This window comes from Equus asinus, chromosome 1 (assembly GCF_041296235.1).
Source record: "Equus asinus isolate D_3611 breed Donkey chromosome 1, EquAss-T2T_v2, whole genome shotgun sequence".
NCBI lineage: Eukaryota > Metazoa > Chordata > Mammalia > Perissodactyla > Equidae > Equus > Equus asinus.
Genome location: NC_091790.1, coordinates 22015166 through 22022017, shown reverse-complemented (window position 1 = coordinate 22022017; position 6852 = coordinate 22015166). Strand labels below are relative to the sequence as shown.

At 56.3% G+C, this 6852-nt stretch overlaps 1 long non-coding RNA gene across 4 annotated transcripts in view; it reads right to left on the bottom strand.

The window, feature by feature from the left end:
- The window catches only part of LOC139045571 (uncharacterized), a 69232-nt gene that overhangs the window by 26226 nt on the left and 36154 nt on the right, over positions 1-6852 (bottom strand). The gene's annotated exons all lie outside the window — the stretch shown is intronic.

Here is a 6852-nt window from a genome sequence, read left to right as displayed (position 1 = left end):
CTGGAAAGCAGAGAAAATGATCAGAGAACGGGGCATCGGGAGGGAGGCGGGGAGGACACAGAGTGAGGGAGGGACCCAGCTGGGAGGTGTGAGCCCAGGGCTCTGACACGGACACGCCAAGTTAGAGGACTCAAAGGAGGGCCTGGCGAAGAGGCTACACTTTCCCCAGACACAGATGAGCGAGCGCGGGGCCCCAGAGCATGGCAGTGCCCTAGGCGCGGGCCGTGCGAGCCGTGCAAGGCCTAAAGGGACTGGGGGTACCTGCAGGATGGAGGTCTGCAGAGCAGGTCAGCCGTGGGGGTCGTCACCCAAACTCGCGCCCCCTGCCCCTCCCCCCAGGCACAGAGTGGGTCATCCAGGGCACCGAGGCTCCTGGGAGAAGCAGATGTGCTTGGACACATGCCCCATGGGCTGTCCCAGGTGCTGGCTTCATGGGCATCACGTGCCTCTGGGGTCTTGGAGCCAGCCGTGCACACCGCACATGCTAAAGGGCCAGGCAGGGTCACTGCTGACGCCTGCCCCCACTTTGTGCGCAGAATCACAGAGCACTGGGTCCCCTAAGGAGAAAGACTTGAGAGCGCCCGCTCTGACGACAGCTCCGGAAGCAGGCAAGTCTTCAGACCAGAACTGAGGCTGGGAGTGCTGGGCCTGCGTCCACTCAGGACTGGCCACCCCTGGTGAGGGGGCAGGTCTGCCTGGGCCGTGGAAGACGAGCTGGAACCCATGAGTCAGCAGGGAGGCCCCACGAGAAGCCCCGGACTCTGGCAGCCCCCATGCCGAGGCCCTGATTCCCCGAGGGGAGGCCTAGGAGCTTTGAGCAGGGAGGGTGTGAGGGCAGCCACCACTGCCTGCAGGGCGCCATCGCAGAGAAAGTCTGGAGTTCTCCGTCAGGCCCTCAGGACAGGGCGTTTCCAGTGAGGAAACCAGGAGAGGTGCAGAGAAGGGTCTCAGAAATCTCCCGAGAAAAGAAATCCAAACCACGGCACCTTTAAATAGCTCAGAGAATTTTGATAACTCGTTAAAACGTTCAGTGATAAGACTTCTGGAGTCTAGAAGCAGGCCCTCAGGAGACAGGCTCACGGAGAGACGTCACTTAAAGATCCACAGACTTGCGCTTTGTTTTTCGGGTTTCTTTGTTGCATCTTTTAAAAATACTGTTTATTATGGTGTAACATACAGGCAATGAAGTGCGTAGCTCCACGGATTGTCACACATGAGTGTGCCAGTGTCGGTGTCACCCTCGCTGAGACACAACATGCCCAACACCTGAGAAGGCTTGCCACATTTTTTACCGAAATAGAAAAATATAAAGGAGCGAAGAAACCACCTCCCCGAGATATAAGGAATTTTAAATGACCCACATGTCCAGTGTCACTAGCAAACTCTGTGGGAAGCCACAAATGTTGCCACACGTGAGGTGAGGAGAAGCGCTAACCAGCCCACACCGGACCCGGTACCAAAGTTCAGTCACCTACTCAGCCTCTCAGGGTACGCCCACATGCGGACACACAAACATGCTTGTGTGCACTCACACTCACATGGTGCATGGGAATACAGATGCACACACTCATGTCTACACACTGGTGCTCATATGCACATTCACACCCCACAGGCACCCTCACACCCACACGCACACTCACACCCACACCATCACATGTGCACACTCACACCCACACCATCACATGTGCACACTCACACCCACACCACCACACACATGCACTCTCACACCCACACCACCACATGTGCACACTCACACCCACACCACCACACACATGCACTCTCACACCCACACCATCACACACATGCACTCTCACACCCACACCATCACATGTGCACACTCACACCCACACCACCACACACATGCACTCTCACACCCACACCACCACATGTGCACACTCACACCCACACCACCACACACATGCACTCTCACGCCCACACCATCACATGTGCACACTCACACCCACACCACCACACACGTGCACTCTCACGCCCACACCATCACATGTGCACACTCACACCCACACCATCACACACGTGCACTCTCACGCCCACACCATCACATGTGCACACTCACACCCACACCATCACACACGTGCACTCTCACGCCCACACCATCACATGTGCACACTCACACCCACACCACCACACACATGCACTCTCACACCCACACCATCACATGTGCACACTCAGACCCACACCATCACACACGTGCACTCTCACGCCCACACCATCACATGTGCACACTCACACCCACACCACCACACACATGCACTCTCACACCCACACCATCACATGTGCACACTCACACCCACACCACCACACATGTGCACTCTCACGCCCACACCATCACATGTGCACACTCACACCCACACCACCACACACGTGCACTCTCACGCCCACACCATCACATGTGCACACTCACACCCACACCATCACACACGTGCACTCTCACGCCCACACCATCACATGTGCACACTCACACCCACACCACCACACACATGCACTCTCACACCCACACCATCACATGTGCACACTCACACCCACACCACCACACATGTGCACTCTCACGCCCACACCATCACATGTGCACACTCACACCCACACCACCACACACGTGCACTCTCACGCCCACACCATCACATGTGCACACTCACACCCACACCATCACACACGTGCACTCTCACGCCCACACCATCACATGTGCACACTCACACCCACACCACCACACACATGCACTCTCACACCCACACCATCACATGTGCACACTCAGACCCACACCATCACACACGTGCACACTCACACCCACACCATCACATGTGCACACTCACACCCACACCATCACACACGTGCACACTCATGCCCACACACGTGCACACATGCACACTGCCCCCTGAGGAGGGCAGAATCAGTGAATCCATCAGGTTGGTTGTCAGCACTGAACACAAGCAGAGGGCCATGCACAGCTCCAAGCAGAGCCCAGGTTTCAGGCTGTAGATCCCGACCCGGCCCCTCAGCTGCGTCCTTCCACAGCCTCCACATCCCGGCCTCGGTTGGGCCTCCACAGCCATGGACCACAACCCGGCTTGTGTGATGCAGACAGGTTTGATCTCCTTATGTATATTTTGAGTGTCAAATAAGTAATATAAACAAAACAAAGCTGGCAGGTTCAGCACCATCCACAGGCCTCTGCTGTGCACCTGCTCAGGGGAAGCTCTGGGGCCACCTGTGCAGCACTGGGCCTGAGGAGTGGGGCAAAGACACAGGTCTCCTCAAAGATGCCCACGAGGGACGGCAGCTCAGGCCCAGCACCTGCAGACAGTGAGCGAGGCAAAGCATCACCACCGGGCACGGACCCTCCTCTCCCATCTGCCGCTGAAGCCTGTTCCCCGATCTGACAGAGCCCCTCACTGCTTGGAGTCGGTGGCAGTACTGGGGTCCAGCTTATGGGGCCAGAGAAGGAAGATGGGAGTCTGGCCCGTGCACCGTCAGCCCACAGGCAGAGGGGGCCCCGTGCACTGTCAGCTGGTTCATCTTACGAGGAAGGCTGGAAAGGAACGGGGCGGGAAGAAGAGACTAGCTTTGCAAAATGTTACTTGGGATCACAGACGTGGCTCTCCCTGGCTTCCGATGGGGACGTGAAGTGTGTCATTATCTCACCACCTCTGCATACGGGTTTTCTCTGATTGAAGGAGAAACTCAGCTCCCAGTGACCAAGGCCCTTGGCAGCCAGCCTGACCTAGAGGGGTACACATATTGGCAACCCCCAGCCCCCCACCTCCCCTGGCCCAACTGGAGCTCAGACTTGCTCCTGGAAGAGGGTCCCTTGTGAGGGAGGAGGGGGCTGGGCTAGCTACCAATCAAACATTATTTCCCCCCGCATGCCAGATTTTTATAGAAGTGGAATCGAGTTAAGATTCAGCCTGGGGGGATGGAGTGAGAGCAGGCAGGGGCATAAGGGGGAGGTCCCAAGGATCCTCAGCAAGGCCCTGGGGGCGCGCCTCCCGGGCGGCCTCTTGGAACAAGGTTTCAGGGAATAAGGGAAAAGGGGCCCTTTTTCAACAGTAGATCATTTATTTTTAAACCTATGAGAGGCGAGAAGACCTCCCATAGTTCTGCTTACAGGCGCAAAGTAGTTGTCACGCTGGTCACATCAGCCTGCCTTCCAGGCGTGTCTGTCACCAGTACAGGGGTCGCGCAGACCCCACATGGCCCAGGCTGCACACAGAAGGGCCAGCGCACACTCCCCTCCACGTGAGGCTGGGTCACTGGAGGGTCTCCAGCCCTGCCACTCAGCCAAGCGGGGCTGCCCCTCCTCAGCTGGCCTCCCCTCCCAGGGCTGCCCTCTGTCCTAGATGCTTCTGGGTGAGGTCCTGCCTGGGGGCAGAGGGCTGGACCCTGGACCGAATGAGGTTTTGAGGTTCCTCCCCTCACAGAGCCCTAAATCTGTTCATTGGAGCCCATGAACGGTTGGAAATCAAAGCTGGACTAGGCGAATATACAAGCATCAAATGGCCCCCACCCCATTCATACCCAGCCCCTGCAGCCCCTCTGTGCTCGGGGCGGGCTCCCTCTCTGCCTCTATGAACTGAAGGTTCAATGGAACTCAGCCATCAACACTTGGCTGAGAAATGGCCCTCTCCACCTTTTCCCCCTCAGCTCACAAGTGACCCTGAAGAGTGTCTGAGATCAAAGCAGCGGGCCCCTCCCTGTCTCCTGCTCAGTCTCCCTGCCACCCGAGGACAGGAATTCACACCTGCTTGGGGCTGGGAGCCAAGGCGTGGAGGAGGACCAAGTTGGGAGCCTCGCCTGCAAAAGTGGGTGAGTTTGAACTTTCAAAAGGTGGCCTCCAGGAGTAACAGGATAAAAGGGGTCACCCTCCTACAGGACATAAGGCGGTTTTGTGGAATTTGCATTCCAGGGGCCCTTTTTTCACAGGTCCTTGGTTGAGGCCTCTAATCCTGCTGTCCACAACTGACCCGGGGTCTCCAGAGGCCCCAGAAGGCACTGTCCTCCCCGCCCCCCTCTGCTTCCCTGAAATGCCCGTCCGGCCAGGCCTAGAGCTGCGAGCTGGCGTTGGAGTTCAGGGGCTGACCAATACCACTTTGCCAGAAGGAGCCAGAACTCGAAGGATAAAGACAGAGAAGAGGGAACGGCTGTCGACGCCGTGGCTGCGCTGACCCATGAAAACTTCATCCAGTAGCTGGACTTCCTTAGCAGCCGGTTTTCCTGGACTTTTCCCCTTCACTTGGCCCTGTGGGCGGTAGCTGCAGCCCCTGGTCTATGTGAAATGAGGACGTTCACTCATAAGAATCTGAAACAGGGCCCAGATCATGCGGCTGGCGGCTGCCCTCGTGACAGCATGCAAACACTCAGTGCTCAAGAAACGCTTGTGGGGTAAATAATTTGACACTTGATTCAACAACTTCTGTGGTTTAGCCTCCGTCGTGGGACAATAATTTACAGAAACTCTTCGATGATGCACTATTAGTCCTTTCTGTTAATTTCAAAGTTTGCAGTAACGTCTGAGAGCTGGGGCCGTGGATACCTGCAGCCCGGGTGTGTGTAGATGCTTCAGGCTCAATCTTTAAGCTGTTTTCCCAGAATGAGAAAATTGCAGGTGACTGTGTTCCACCTGGGCCCTGTAGCCCACATCCTATAAAAATACCACTTCAGGAACAATTCGATTTTTGTCTACATGAAGTGTCCCAATAGTAGCTGGCATGTGCCATAAACTAGTGAGAGGGTTGTCAATAGAAAATTTTCCCTTTTCTAGACGATCTTCTATTCAAAATTGGCCAACGTGGAAAACATGTGCACAAGGCTGGTTGCTTCTCACACTTTTTCTAAGGCCTGACTTATGGCTACACGACTTACTCTTATATGTTGGCTCATCAAAGATAGTCTTGGCGCTTTGAAAGTCACATCAACAGAGCTTTCAAATATGTCCATCTTCAGTCATGGATAAGGCCAATGTACACAAAGCGTCTAGGGGTCGTGCGCCACAGGCGTCAGCTGTCAACGCACCCCTGCTGTGCTCCTGGGCCTGGGCTGGCCTCCGCTCCACAGGTGGGAGGGGACAGTGGGCCCCCACGCTGGGCCAGTTCCCACATGGGTGGCACTGAGTGCATCGGGGGCTCTCCATGAGTCCTGCAGCCCCAGTCCTGGGCTGAGGAGGCCAAATCCTTCTGGGCAGAGACTGACCCTGTCTCACCCACCCCCGTGGTGCCCAGCTCAGTACTTTGCTCACAGGTGCTCAATAACTGCTCATGCAACAAATAAATGGAAGAATCAGCGAGCGGGAAGGTGTCCGCCTGGACGTGGGTCCCTGGACTGATTCCGTCAGCAGAGGTGCTGTCCGAGAGAGAGGGCTGTGACCAGGACACAGCTGTCCCCCTGACTAGAACGAGACCACCACTTGTTTCGTATCCCGACCCAGCAGCTGTTAGGCGGCAGCAGCCTTTGGTCCCTGTGCCTGGCGAGCCAGATTCAAACAGGTGGTCTATACAGGTGAAAAAGTTCCCTATCGTGTTGCTGGTTCCCAGAGCTATCCAGTTCCCCCTTCCTTCTTTTGGGGAGAACTTTGTTATGAATAGAAACCTTAACTATGAAGCTGCTTCCTCTTTTCTTTCTTCCTGTGCTGCTCCCGCCTGCAAGAAGACCCCAGAGCAGACACAGAAGGAGACTGCCTGTGGTGCTGCGTTCTCTCTGGAGGGGCTCAGAGGGGGCTGACGGGATGACCACCTCCTGCCGATAGAGACGGCTTGACCAAATGCCGATGCTCTTTGGCAATTCAGGCCCAAGATGTGGGCAGGAGATCAGGGAGTTCAGGGATCCGCTTCCCAACCCGCCAGC